Genomic DNA, 15,601 nt, shown 5'->3' on the forward strand with positions numbered 1-15,601 from the left:
GCACCAGAGCCAGGCTTGTGACCACTTTGCAACACACCCTGAGAACACTAGCCAGTTGCTGCTTGCCTCAGGCCCGAAGGTCCCTGAGAGCGTCTCAAAAGAGGCTGCAGCTCAAGTTGTGGCTGACTGCCTGACAATGAAAGTTCTGGCTACTGCAGGCCATCCGTTACTGTGAAAGGCTTCTGTGAGGCAAGGCTGACCACCTGGGAATGAAGAGAGCCCCTGGTGGACACCCACAGTGTCACCAATTTGGTGCGCATGGCTGGATTTTGCCAGATCAATGGGGTTTCAGATTTACCCTTTCGAGAAGGGTTCAACATACAAAATGTGGTGCCCTCCTGTAGGCTTCACATGAGGCAGGTTCCACACAGGGACAGTGGCGGTTTTACCTCCACCTCTTTTCCTGAAGCCACACAGCTCAGTCTTTCCTAGTATGTCTTAGGCACCTCTCGAGTTGCAGCCCCTCCACTGGAGCCCAGGTGAATGTTTGTAAGTGAGTGAGTCTGTGTGGGGGCCCTTTAAGAGGATGTCTGGGTTTCTAGCCACCTTCTATCTCACCAGGTGGATGGACAGTGTCGTTGCTGATTTTCACTGCTAGATGTGTTAGGGACTCCTCTTACCGGCACAGGACCCCTGGGCTGGGGAGCCCGGCATGGGGCTAGAACCCCTCCTTCTTCAGGAGGGACCTCCAGCACCAAGGTGTCCATCCAAGTGTTTAACCACTATCTGTGAATTTGGGGTTGGCTTGTGTCACGTCTCCACCCCTCCTACCAGTCTTGTTGTGCCCTCTTTATATCCCTAGTTATAGGGGTTCTGCTCAACTATTCTTCAAACAATTCTTGAGGTTGAATGTTTTATAACTTAGTTGTAATTTTGATGTGAGCCTGGGAGGCAGCAGGTATAGTGTTTGCCTAATCTGCCATCTTGGACCTTAGCACTTCCAAAGATTTTTTTATATACCATGTTTTATAGATTTTCCAAATAATCTTTCTACTTCGGCAAAGTAAATATTATTATTGCCATTTTGCAAATAAGTACTTTGAGGCTCAGAGAAAGTTGAGTGGTTTCCTGGATGCAACGCGATTTGTGACAGAGGTAGTATTAAATTTTTGTCTTCTGATATACACTTCCCAGTTCATGGTAGAGATCTTTGGTTATATTTTCACGGTTCTATGGGATCCAATTGGATTCAGCACCCTTCTAGAGTTGTCATGGCAGAAGACGCCAATTTTGGTTTTGTTTTGTTATTTTATGTTTTTTCAAACTTGGAAGTGCTGAAAGGCCCATTTATGTAGAGATTCTGAGGATGGATGAAGAGAAAATCTTTTCTCTCTTTGAGCTTCAGAAGTTCATTTAGAGACATAGGGGGAAAATGAAGTTTGTTTTGTTATAAGAATTTTTAGAAAATAATAAGAGCACTGTATTACATTGGCAATTTTATCCCACTTCACAGTATTAAGCACAATTTCTAAAAAACTTAAAACATGCCATTTTTATTAATGGTCCATTTAAAACCACCAAACATTTTGATGTCAATTACTAAAACAAGGTTTAACGCTGTCAAAAAGCATTAGTGCTAAAAACAGTCATCCTCTCTGTATTTTCATCTGCAAAGCATTACAGTTTATAAAACAATTTTAACTCTGAATACGTAAGGCCCTATATGAAGGTTTCCATATGTTAAGAATTTTATTTGTGTGTTTGATTTTAAATTGCTTTGAAAAACAGACAGTTGAGGTTTATAGAAAGGAATCTTTCTTTTAGGAAATAAATGTCTCAAAAGTGCAAGGCACCAGCAGTAAAAACATTCTGACCACAAATCAGAAACACATTGGGAAGTGTTTGTTGAGTACACCTTCTGAAACTAGTATTTTGTTTCTATTTGCCGGAAAATTGAAAGATCTGTTGTATCTTGGCATGGCTTAGCCCAGCCCCTGGCCCAGCCCCAGATTCCTGGTGCAGTAGATGGCATACACAATATACAGCTAGGCTGCCGGCCCCTCTTTTTTCATTACGCATAGTTCAAATATAAAATACACCTCCTAACAGGACCATTTTTTAGCTATAGTTGTTCTCAACATAATATTAGCTTGTATATTCTTTTTTCTTTCTTTCTTTTTTTTTTTTTTACCTTAAAAATGTGTCTAAGACAGAAGGAGAAGATGACAATTAATCAGAGTTTCAGCTGTTGAGTGGCATCTGGCCAAAAGCAACCAGGTTGACAACTGGAGTTTGGAGTGTGTTTTTGCAAGGCTAATTTACGGTGAACTTAGATGGATTCAAGATTTATAAGCCCTAAAATGTCCTGACTGGAGCAAAGTTCAAGTAAAGTAATTCACTGCTCACCACGCAGATGGGGCTGAGCCCACACTGCCTTGTGATTTAGTCTGTAGTCAAGGAGAATTTTAAAAACAGGCAGAAGGTCTGAGTTTCTGTGTTTCACTTCAAAGGTCTTTTAATAACTGAGAGGATTATACTCTTTTAACCAGCTAAGAAGGTTAGGGGGTTTTGAACGAGTGCTTTTATAGCTCTCAATAATTCTAAGTTTAAACTTTCAGGATTGCCTCTAGTGTATATCTCCTTTAGCACTTTAGTGACTGTGAGAAACTCTCAGTCCTACCTTAAGATTTCATACAGATTTCACGATAAATAGCAGACATTTTAAGGGATTGTAAATACCACTAGTATTACACAGAGTAGTGGAATTGGGGTTGAAAAACAAAATGGAGTATCATGTAATTAACCATATTGAGCCAACTGGAAATTATTTTTAACTGCCTTAATTCAGAGTAACTGCCACCAAAAATATGAAGAGGCTATTGCTAGCAGTACACCAGCATGTTATAGGTCAATGCTATCAAATTAGAAGGAAGTTCAAGTGCTTGCTCAGTAGTGACAAAAAAGAAAAGAAAAAAGAAAAGGAGAAAGAAAGAAAGAAAGAAAGAAAGAAAGAAAGAAAGAAAGAAAGAAAGAAAGGAAGGAAGAAGAAACATTTCTTCATATAAAATGCTAAAGATTGTTTAATTGAAATGAAGAGACAAATAGGAAATGGCTGTTATTTTTTTAACTAGGGAAGAAAACATGAATCATATGGGAAGGAATGCCCTTTATCAAAGGAGTCTCATTTTCTTTCTTATTCCTGTTTATCATTATTACTACAGAGTTAAAATATTCTACAGTGCATTTACTCTAATAGATGCTTAAAAGATAAACAATCAAAAGGTTAAAGTGTAGCATAGATTGGTTAAAAATAAATGAAATTGTCACATAAAAAAACACATTGTACTATTATTTCATGAATTTTTTTGAGGGACTCAGAAAGAGACACGTATGAATGGTACAGGGAATTGCAGATTGCCTCGTTTAAATATAATAGTATAACGTTTCCAAAGTAATAAGTTACATCTGGTAAATAATAGTTGATGTTTACAATGGCTCTGAGGGAAAGCAGGGAAGGAGCTTTTCAGATTTTAAGTAACATCGGCCTTTATAACTATAACAACCAAGATAACTAAATGGTTGCTGCTTCTTTCACTTTTAAATATTATTCATAAGATTCACTACGATGTGTTTTCCTAGCAGTAGCAGAGACAATAAGGTTTTTGCACTGCACATGGAAAATAATTGTGCAGGGCCTTGTAAACTGCCAGACGCCAAGCCAGGGGTCATCCATTCCCTCAGCACTCTTAACTTAAACAGGCTTGAATTTTGCCCCTAAACAGGCCTTTTATTTTCTATAGACATGCATATGTCGTGGGCGGAAGCTTGGCAAGTTCTTTGTCTGCTTCATTTATTTTAAGGTCTATTTTCCACCTGCATTGGAACAGGGGCAGCAAGACATAAAACAGTCTAGCCAGGCTGTGGGGACATGCCCTCCCTGGGAGAGAAGTCTGATCTATGTTTTCTTCTGTGAAATGAAAGAGGCTCTCATGACAGAGAATCACATCTTTTACCATGGAACTTATTTCTGAACAAATGCAACACCAACTTTTAAAATTGGTTTGCGCTGACTTTCATTTCATTGGTCAGGAGCTAAGAGCACCCGGATGTTCTATTAAGTTGCCTGCTGGCTTCCTCCTTATGTAAATCTGTTTGTTATGATTAGACTCATTTGATTAATTCTCAAATTCTCTGTCTTTACTCACACCACAAGACAGCCTTTTGCTCTGAGGATTCCTAAGCCCAGGAGCTAGAATGGATAGTCCTGGGGTCCTCAGCAAAGGGCGGATTTGTCTCCCAATTGGTGCAACTCATTGAGAAAGGAGGGGATACTGCAGTCCTGGAGAGCTGCACTCACACCCTCTGCTCATCAGAGGCTTTTTTCTGATATTTCATATATATTCTTAAGGATGGATTTTTTTTTCTTTTTCTTTTTTTTTTTCTGCAGCTGGGAAGTATTGGATTCCTGCTGGAAAACACCAGGTGTTTCATTAACTAATGCCTGACCAGAGAAAAGTGAGCATATTTCTCTAGCAAGAAGTACAAACAAGGGAGGCTGATTCTAAAGGCGATCTTAATCTTTCACTCTTCTTTCCAATCAGGCAGGGATTGGAGTCTGAACAACTCCAAGGCCACACCTTTAGTGTCACCTCTAGCCCATTAGAAATATATTTTAAGAGTGGACCCTCCATGGATGTAATAATCTTAAGCTTGGATTATTTTACTCAAAATCAGAAATTTTGATTTTAATCAAAAATGGGAAACAAGTAAATCTTCTCCACTTAGTGACTTCTAACGAATTAATGATGCTCAATTTCTTTGACACATCTTATTTTATTATCAGCTGCCATTTTTTCTGTATTCTTTAAAAATGTGTAGACGTTAACTTTAAAAATGTATATTTATCATTGATTTGTTAAAGATACTCAGTTAACCTTAATACAGTAACATTAAAATAAGTTTTCTGCTGAAGATATGCCATAGCAACCCTTCTGTTTGGAATAATTTTATGTTGACACTTCTCCTCTATGTACTTTTTTTACTGCATGCAGCAATTGCAGAACAACTTGTTCCACAATTTTGGCTACAATGGCAGTTATAATAAAAACAATCATGGAAGAAAAATGTAGTGCTTATCTTCAAAGAGAATCCTGAATCGTAAACTATTAACTTATGCTTCCTCTAGGAATGATATTTTTAAATGGAGTTGGGCATCCAAATATTACATTAATATTTTTGTCAACTCAACATTAGAAGCAAGGATGTAAAGTCATGTAGCCAATCAGCTCTGCATAGCACAATGTAACATGGAACACACATAACACAGACCAACTCCAAGGCTAGCAAAGCAGGTGACGGTGTCTTCAGCTACGTTTCTTACACTAGAAAATCAAAACAGAACTAGACCTAGCCAAACGAAACAAAAGTAGGCTTGTCTTGTTAGATGCTCTTGGTAAATTTATTTTCTGAAACAGAGGTCGGGAGAGTGATTCTGAATATGTTGCTTTTGATTATGTAGACTATGAAGTTGGCTTTCACTAAACTGATAATCTCCAGTAGGTTTGCTTATATTCCTAGAACCAGAGGGAGTTCTAGAACACAGTCAGAACTATTGTATACTCCAGCTTACCTTCTTGGTAGATATCTTCCTGGGGTATCATTTGGAGATATGGGACTGCTTAATAAGTAGACTAGTAACTATGACTCATTTCTAGATATACTGTAAGAGGCACATAAAGCCTGAGAGTATTTCTTGCCTCTAGCATTATGCGCTAATCTGAAAGCAATGGAAGTGTGTGTATACATATATTAATTTTGTTTGAAATTGTCTATGTTTTAGGTGATACAGACATTCATTTGAAATCTTTGTACACATTATCAAATCTTGTATGGCATTTCTTCCACTTTCAGCTACTGTTTGACCTTGTTTGTGCTTTTTCTCACTCAAGGTAAGTCTGAGAATACAGTGGAAGTCAAGTGATGCTCAGATTGGCAAACTATTGCATAGCTACCCATCTCTAAAAACAATCCATATAAATTTAAAACAGAAATGAAATGTATTGCTGCTGTGAAGCTAAAAGTCTATTCAGAATCCCTAGGTGGCATGAAAAGCATTTAGACTAATTTCATTCACATGTCAGGTAAAGACTTTCATTTAGCAGTGAGATGAATGCTGAATAATGGATCTTTTGAATAATGTAATTAAGAATTCATTAAGGAGGACTTAAAAAAAAACTCCAACAGAATGCAAGGTGTGTGTACTCCCTACACTGAACTCCCCAAATGTATCACAGCGTTCATGATTTTTTTTAAAAAATAGCTGAGAACCAATTAAAAATACACTGGCATTTGATTTACAAAATACTTACATTAAAATTCAATGAGGAACACATATATATTTGAATTTATTAGAAATTATGCTAAATCAGGATTAAAGATAATTTTTATTATTTTTAAATGTGCTCATAATATAACAAAGGAGTTAACCAACACTGTTTTCCTGAAAAGATCTAGTGTTCACCATATGAACTTTACAATGTTGAAGAAATGCACTGTGTTCTTGGATAGCTGATCAAGTGAGAAATGGCAAACTTTCTTCTTTGTCCTTTGATTTATGTGAATTGAAATGACAAAAAGTTTTAAAACAGATCCAAATGTGGCAACAGCAGGTCAGAGATTTGCCTATCACAAAAGCTAACAATGCCGTTATCTTCATATTGCTGTTATGTACACAAGAGGAAGAAGGTAAATAATTTCACCGTTTTCTCATTGATCAGCACCTATGAGTGCTCATACTGTCCTCTCCCCACAGCCTTGCTTGTATCCTGCTGCCTGCTTACAACAAAGAGAAAATACCTGCTGAGTAGAGGCAGATGTTTGGGGAGATCAGGGACTGAGGACTGAAGAGAATCTTCTACAGAGGCAAGGATAGAATTTTCACCATTTTCTCTTGAGTAAAGTAGACATTTTATTGACGCCTCAGGAATGTGCTCTTGTAGCATTTGCAGTGATCTGTTTTTGTCCTGGGAGAGCCACCAGATATTTAGTAAATTGTTCTTGCACATTTTTTTTTCATTGGCATGTTATGAGCCATGCCCATCTGTGGCATACAATTTGTTATTTTTCATCAGTTTTCCCTCCAACTATATGAAGGAAAAAGGTCAAGGAATTGATGGAGTAATGTCTAACCACTATGCTATACACCCAAAACTAATGCAAAACAATATTGAATGTCAACTATAATTGAAAAATAAAGTTAAAGATGAAAAATAAATTTCAAAAGAAATTGATGGAGTTGAATTAATTCATTTGCTTTTATTGTCAAACAAATTGAGTTAAATCGGATTAACTACAGATCAAATTGCATTAATATATAGCCTAATATTTATGTTTTCAACTTATTGAAACTAGATTGAAAACAAATAATGAATTAACTTGAAAGAGTTACTTCTAAGGCTTAAGCAACTTCATGGAACTGACTTGCAAACTGAGCTTGATTTCCCATTCTCTTGAGAATTCTGATCCAGGAGAGCTAGACTCCTTAATGCACAGTTACACAAAGGTAAGTGATCTAACGACCCACCCTGAAAATTTTAAAATGAAAAAAGCCCTACCTCTCCAGATGGAATTATTCATTTAGGTGGTACATTGGAAGCTTTTAGTGCTGACTGCATTCTTAAAGCTTTCATTTATATTTTGAAGATCATTTCTTCCTTTAAAGATTTCTCCGAGTTAATTGGAAACAGTACAACCTAATGGAATGAACAGAGGATAAAGGATTGCAAATGTTGAGATCTAATCTTACTCTGTCAGTGACTACTGCTTTGTGTTTCAGCCACATTACCTTGTCTCTCTGTCTCCATTTTGTCTTATGGATGATGTGGAATTTCTACATCCAAACTGGCAGTATGCTAGTGAGCATATGAAGGGAAGATCAAAACTGTTGCCCTCTCTGACAATATTATTATAGCAATATTATTATTTATAGGAGAAATAGACATTCATGTCCATGTCTTTGAACTGTGTATAGATTAGAGAGACCCAAAATCTCATAAACACACTTGTTACCATCCACTGACCAATGCAACTTGATACAGTTTGAACTTGGACATAATTATTGAAGTGACTAGAGCTGAGCTGGGTTGATGCAATAAGTTCTGAAGAAGGAAAGGCATATTTTAACTAGGTTTTTAAAAAAATTAACATTAATCCTAGTGTTTTGAAGCTGAAGAAAAACCTTTAGATTTTCTTGTAAAGAACGGTCTCTGTGGAAGACATACCCAAATGTGACCCCCAATGTGGCATTCTCTTGTATAAGTCCCTTCCTCTGTACCTTGTCCTAAAGTGGAATATGGCAAAGATGATGGGGTGTCATCCGTGTGATTATGTTTTGTTTTACAAGACTTTACCTTTGTAGACTCCTTTGGATTCTCCTTTTGGCTGTGAAGAAGCAAACAGCCATATTGTGAGCTACCCGTGGACCACATGGCAGGAAGGCTTCTAGGACTGAGGGCCTCAGTAATGGAAGTGCAAGGAAATAAATTTTTCCAACAGCCTTGAATGAGCTTGGAAGCAGACTTTTCTCTAGCTGAGGCTCCAGGGGAGAATCCAGCTAGCTATGCCAATACTCAGGACCCATGGACACTGTGTGATAACAAAGGTGTGTTGTTTTGAGTCATTTAGTTTAGTTTATGAAAATCTGTTACTCAGTAAAAGAAAATTAATACAGTTGAATCTGTTCTGATCCTGGAATGCTATCAGTGAAATAATTTTACCTTGCTCTCCAATATGTGAGTGTTTATTTATAAATTATATACAGTATTACTCTAAAATTATGGTTTAATTATCACTAAAGTTTCTTATTTTATTAGACAAAAATAAAAACACGTACAAGTTCTAATATTTTCTTCTTGTCTACCCAAAAGATTACCTACATCACCTTTAGGGATTCTGCACACATAAAGAGACCCATTGCTTTAATCTGAGGTTTATGAGGTTGTAGATCAGTATGAGTGCAAAATAAATTTAGTTTTATTTCAAAAAAGGTCTTGCTTATTAAAACCTCCATATTGTTAATATTTCTAGAAAGTTCCAGATGCCCAGCTGCTGCTGACTTTGCGTGGACCCCACTAAACACTCAAAGGGTGTGGATAAGGAGAGAACTGGGTGCTGGGGAAGGGGGCAGACCTAAAGAAAGCATTGCCCTGGATCTGGACGTATAATTTGGTTTAATCTTCAGGTCAGGCCATGGGAATCTGAAGTTTGCTTATTCAAATGATAGCAACGTATCATTGGTAGATTCTATCTATATATGGGTTATATAGGATATTTATATATGGGATATTCTTTCTGTACTCTATCTTGGTATATTCTATACCTGTACACCTAACATTTTGCCTTTTTTTTTCTTTTCAGAATTTTAGAAGGGAAATCAAATTGGCTACACAGCCAGGAATGGGAGAATACTATCTGTATGTTGTGGAAAACAACAGGTAGAGGCCTCATTTTACTCAAGTTTGGGGGACAGTCACATAATTTACCCTCTATTATGCCAAACACTAAGTAGATTGCAAGTTGGATATTTAAACAATCAATGACTATTGACAGATTTCATTTCCTATTAACCAACAATTGACGGATTGATGTGGAGAAAGTCCTGGAAATAAAAAGATATTTGTCATTTATTCAGTAATTACCATGTATCAAATGTTGTGATGGTAAATTGACCTAAATTATGTCTTTAATCAATCCTTACAATAGCTCTCAGGATCAGTAGAGCCGAGTGATTAAGAAAACTTATCTGGAATCAAACTGCTGGGTTCATATGGCCATTCTACCACTCGATGTGACCTTGATGTGACCACTTGATGCTCCTAAATCATTCATTCATTCATTCATTCATTCATTCATTTAACAAGTACATATTGCCACATTCTTTGAGTCATTCATTCTTCTCAGCACTGGGGATTCAGTAGTGAACAAAGTAGGCTAAATCCTTCATGGAGCTTAGGTTCTAACAGGAGAAAAAAGATGATAATAAAAAAAACAAAGCAAGAAAACAAATATATCAAATGTTAGTTGGTGGCAAGTGCTCTTAAGAAATTAAATCAGAATAATTTGGAGGTAGAAAAATGGAGGAAGGTGCTATTTGTGCAGAATGGTTAGGAAAGGTGTTTCTGAGAAGAAAGGTGTCCTTTGAGCAAAGATTGAAAGGAAGTATACATAAATTTTAGAGAGTGAAAATAAATTACCAAGGCTCTATGGAATGTAAGAAAAAGCAGTGTAAAGATGTGAAGAGTACATAAATAATTTTGTTTTGACCATGACAAAATTTGAGATGCTATCAAATATTCAAAGGGAAATACTGAGTGAGCAGTTAAATACACAGAGTTCAGAGTAGTGGTTGGGTTATTGCCAGCATTTAGCAGTATTTAAAACCATAGCACTGTAGGATGATGGTTATCAGGGGAATACTAGGTCCCCTCTTTCCCATCTCCTCCCCAGTCTTTTACATGTGTAGGGGTTCAGAATGAGCCACCCTAAGATATGCCTTAGTGGTATGTGGATTATTTTGAGCTAAAGACAACCAAGACCCTGCGGGCTCAAGAGAAACTTATGCCCCCCATCTTAATTACCTAGAAGAATTTAAATTAGGAGCCTGGCTCACAATAAGAGTTATTACCAGAAACGACTTTTTACCTATCTATATGGCAGGGCAAACTAATAATTACTAAACCTGTGCTCTCCCTGCAGTGACCAGCTGAAGCTCCAAGGTGCATTACCTCATCCTTGACTCAGTATGTCTTATAAACCCATGTTTCTTTTCTGTCTCTGAACCTTTTTGAACATGGGGTCTCTGAATCTCTCATGTATGTGAGGTTCCCATACATATGTATGTATTAAATTTGTCTATTTTCTCTTGCTAATCTGCCACATGTATACTTGATTATTAGATCAACCAGGAGAATCTTGAGGGCAAAGGGAAATTTGTTCTTCCCCTACACATGGTGGTACACATTTGTTCTTCCCCTACACTCTTTTAAAGTCTATATTAATGCTTTCTATTTTAATAAAAGTTCAGGAAATTTGTTAATAGGCTAAAAATAAAGATCTGTTTAAACATTATCCTCAGAAAGATATCAAATCACATATTACTCATCCATCATCCTATATTTCAATCAGATGGGTTGATTTAACTTAAAAATATTTAACTTACAGACCAAGAAAATAAATATTATCAACAAAATAGATGTATTCATTTGTAAGTATTTTTGACATGTATTTTGCTTATTGGTCTTACCATGAATTATTTCCTTTTCTTATATTTTTCAGTCATTCCCTTTTATTTTTTTCTAATGCTACTTAATTTTGCCCATGCCTAATTTATTTTGTATAAAACTTCGCTTTGCATTTTCTCTTCAACTTTCTTTAGAGTTCTACCCAAACCCCACTGAGGTTCTAAAATGTTTTCATGCTCCGAACACTTCCTTCTCTGTCTTACTTTTTGGGCAATTTTAACCTTCAGCAACTGGGACATTTAACTTGGAGAAGGACAGGACAAAGTTGTGACTTAAATGCTCTCAATTCTCTGTATAAGCGGTTGTGGGAAAAGGCTCTTAAGTGTAACATAAATTTAAGATAGATATTAATATCCTGTCTTTTTGAAGACTCAGTTCTAGCTGGCAAAACATAAAGTCTTGGATTTAAAAAATATCAGAGGAAAACTACAGGACAATAGAGAAAGTATGGCAAAATTTTGTAGTCAAAGCGATGCACACAAGTGGTGAGGTGCAATTGAGTAGTTGAGTACTGCAGTGGGGTATTGTTTATCTAATGAAGATTTATATTATTCCCCATTACCTTAAATTATGGGACGGCATAAAGGTCTGATATGAAAACTGTTTAACAACTGGTGAGTCAGGGGCACTGACCAATCAGACTTACATTCGATGTCAATTGTGAAATGCAAATTAAAACCATCATGAGATACCACTATATGCCTATTAGAATACCTATGATTATTTGTTCTTTTTCCAATTCTTTTAAGTGTAAGGTTAGATTGTTTATTTGAGATTTTTCTTATTTCTTGAAGTAGGCCTGTATTGCTCTGAATTTCCTTCTTATAACTGCTTTGGCTGTGTCCCATAGATTTCAGGTCATTGTGTTTTCATTTCCATTTGTCTCAAGGTATCTTTTGATTTCTTCTTTGATCTCATTGTTAACAAACCCATTCATTGTTTAGTAATGTGTTATTTAGCCTCCATGTGTTTGTATGTTTTCAGTTTTCTACTTGTCATTGATTTCTAGCTTCATATCACTGTAATTGGAAAAGATTTCAATTTTCTTGAATTTAATTGAGAATTGTTTTGTGGCCTACCATGTGGTCTGTCCTGGAAAATGTACTATGTGCACTTGAGGAAAATGCATATTCTGCTGTTTGGTGTTGAATTGTTCTAAAAATATCAACTAAATACAACTTGTTCTAATATGTCATTTAAGGCCACTGTTTCCTTGTCGATTTTCTGTCTGGAAGATCTATATATTGATGTTAATGGGGTGTTAAAGTCCACTAATATGACTACGAGGTTCGACAAGTTCGAGAACTTGCCACCATGCACTCACATTGGCAGCACTGTACAAACAGCTCGATAAAGTTTCATAAACTTGGTATATCAGTCACTCACAGCTGTGTTCATGTCAACATGTGGCAGTGTCTTGTTGAGTAGCGTTAATTATTGTTTTTGCGTGTTTTTGTGTGCTGTCACGAGAATGTCTGAGCTTGACTTAGAGCAATGAACAAACATTAAATTTCTTGTTAAACTTGGCAAGAGTGGAAGTGAAATCAGGGACATGTTAGTCTAAGTTTATAGGATAATACCATGAAGAAAACAGCAGTGTACAAATGGATTAAATGTTTTTCTGAGGGGAGAGAAAGCGTCACTGATGAAGAGGGGTCAGGGAGGCCAATAACAAGCAGAACTGATGAAAACATTGCAAAAATTCATGAAATTGCGCATCAAAAATCGTTGGCTGACTCTAAGAATAATAGCAGACCAAGTAAACATCACTAGAATAACAGTTAGGAAAACCTTAACTGAAAATCTTGGCATAAGAAAGGTGTGCGCAAAAATGGTCTTGAAGGAGCTCTTGCATCACAATGTACCAGCTCACAGGGCACTGTCTGTGAGGGAGTTTTTAGCCAGTAAATAAATAACTGTATTGGAACACCCTCCCTACTCACCTGACCTGGCCCCCAATTCTTTCCTTTCCTAAAGTTAAAGGAAATATTGAAAGGAAGACATTTTGATGACATATGACATTCAGGACGTCAAGGGTAATATGACAACAGCTCTGATGGCCATTCCAGAAAAAGAGTTCCAAAATTGCTTTGAAGGGCATTGGTGCATAGCTTCCCAAGGGGAATACTTCGAAGGTGACCATAGTGATATTCAGCAGTGAGGTATGTAACACTGTTTCTAGGATCAGTTCACGAACTTGTCAGGCCTTGTATTACTGTCAATCTCTCCCTTTATGACTGTCAGTATTTGTGTTATATGTTTGGGTGCTTCTACATTGGATGCATAGATGTTTATGAAAGTTACATATGTCCATATGTTGGAAAGATCCTTCATCATTATAAAATGCCTTTCTTTTTCTCTTGTTATAGTCCTTGTGTTAAAGTCTATTTTGTTCCTGATAAAAGTATTGTTACCTCTGCTTTTTGTTTGCTTCTATTTGCATAAAACACATTTTTATGTTCATTAACTTTCAGTCAGTTTATGTCTTTCAATATGAAGTGGGTCTCATGTGGGCAGCATATGTATGGTCTCATGTGGGCAGCATATATATATATATATATAAAACCACCTCATGTTTTTTGATTAGAACATTTAGTCCATTTACATTTGAAGTAATTATTGATAGACATGTAGTTATTGCCATTTTATTAATTGTTTTCTGATTATTTTTGTAGTTCTCTGTTTCTTTCTCATTCTCTTTCTGTCTTCTCTTGAATGTTGATGATTTTCTTTAGTGTTATGTTTGGATTCCTTTCTCTTTATTTCCTGTATATCTCTTATAGATTTTTGGATTATCATTACCATGTGCTTCCTATATACAAAGCTATGTTTATAGCAGTCTACTTTAAGTTGATGGTCATTTCAGTTTGAACACATTCTAAACTCACTTCAATTCACCACCTCACATTTATGTTTCTGTCACTATTTTTTACTTTTTTGTGTGTATCTCTTAATTTATTTTTATAATTACACATGATCTTCCTACTTTTGTCTTTTCATCTTTATACTAGCGTTATAGTTGGCTGATCCACTTTTTTTATTACGTGCTTACTTTTTAAAGCTAGAATGTTTTTCTTTTCCTACATGTTCTTATTCATATTTTGATATTTTATTTTTTTAAAGGGCCCTTTAACATTTCTTGTAATACTGTTTTAGTGGTGATGAAGTTCTTCAATTTTTCTTGTCTGGGAAACTCTATCTCATTCATTTCTAAATGATAGCATTGCAGGGTAGATTAATCTTGGTTGTAGGTCCTGGCTTTTCATCATTTTGAATATTTCATGACAATCCCTTCTGGCTTGCAAATTTTCTGTTGAGAAATCAGCTGACATTCTCATGGGAGCTCTCTTATAGGTAACTCCTTTTCTCTTGCTGCTTTTAAGAGTCTCTCTTTGTCTTTAACCTTTGGCATTTTAATTATGATGTGCCTTGATGTGACCTCTTTAGGTTCAACTTATTTGGGACTGTCTGTGCTTCCTGGGATTGCATGTCTTTTTCCTTCACCAGATTAGGGAAGTTTCCCATCATCATTTCTTCAAATAGGTTTTCAATCCCTCGTTGTCTCTCTTCTCCTCTGGTAGGTACCCCCATGTTATGAATGTTGGTATGCTTGATGCTATCCCAAATGCCCCTTAAACTATCTTCATTATTTTTTACTCTTTTTTTCTATTTGGATTGGGTGTTTTTTGCTACCTTACCTTCCAAATTGCTGATTCAATTATTGTAATCTTCATTTCTGACTGGTTCCCTTTGTGTAAGTTTTCACTGAATTCATCTGTTCTTTCCCTAAGTTCATTGAGCATCTTTATAATCAGTGTTTTGAACTCTGTATCTGGTAGATTGCTTGCTTCCATTTCATTTAGTTCTTCTCCTGGCATTTTGTCCTGTTCTTTCATTTGGGACATGTTTCTTTGTCTCCCAATTTTGGCTGCCTCCCTGTGTTTGTTTCTAAGTATCAGGGTGATCTGCTATGTATTGCAGTCTTAGCAGATTGGCCTTAGGTGGAAGGTGTCCTGCAGGGCCCAGTGTCACAGTCTCCCTAGCCACCTGAGCCAGGTAATGCATGGGTGTCTCTTGTGTGGGTTATGTGTGTCCTTTTGTTGTATATGAAATTTGGTTTCTGTTTGCATATCAGTGGGTGGAATTGACCCTCATGCTGATGGGTTTGGAGGACTGAACATAAGTACAGCTGATGAGGTGTTGTACAGGGTCTGACCTCCCACAAAGCAGGATTTTCTTTACTGAGACTCAGGTGACTGTCGAATGCACCCTTTGGGGGTCTTGCCTGTGGAACTAATTGAATGTGCTCTGATGTTGTCTAAAGTGGACCGTGGGTGTGTTGGTACTGGGACCTCTTGGGTGGG

Source organism: Rhinolophus sinicus, linkage group LG11, assembly GCF_036562045.2.
Source record: "Rhinolophus sinicus isolate RSC01 linkage group LG11, ASM3656204v1, whole genome shotgun sequence".
In the NCBI taxonomy this organism is placed as follows: domain Eukaryota; kingdom Metazoa; phylum Chordata; class Mammalia; order Chiroptera; family Rhinolophidae; genus Rhinolophus; species Rhinolophus sinicus.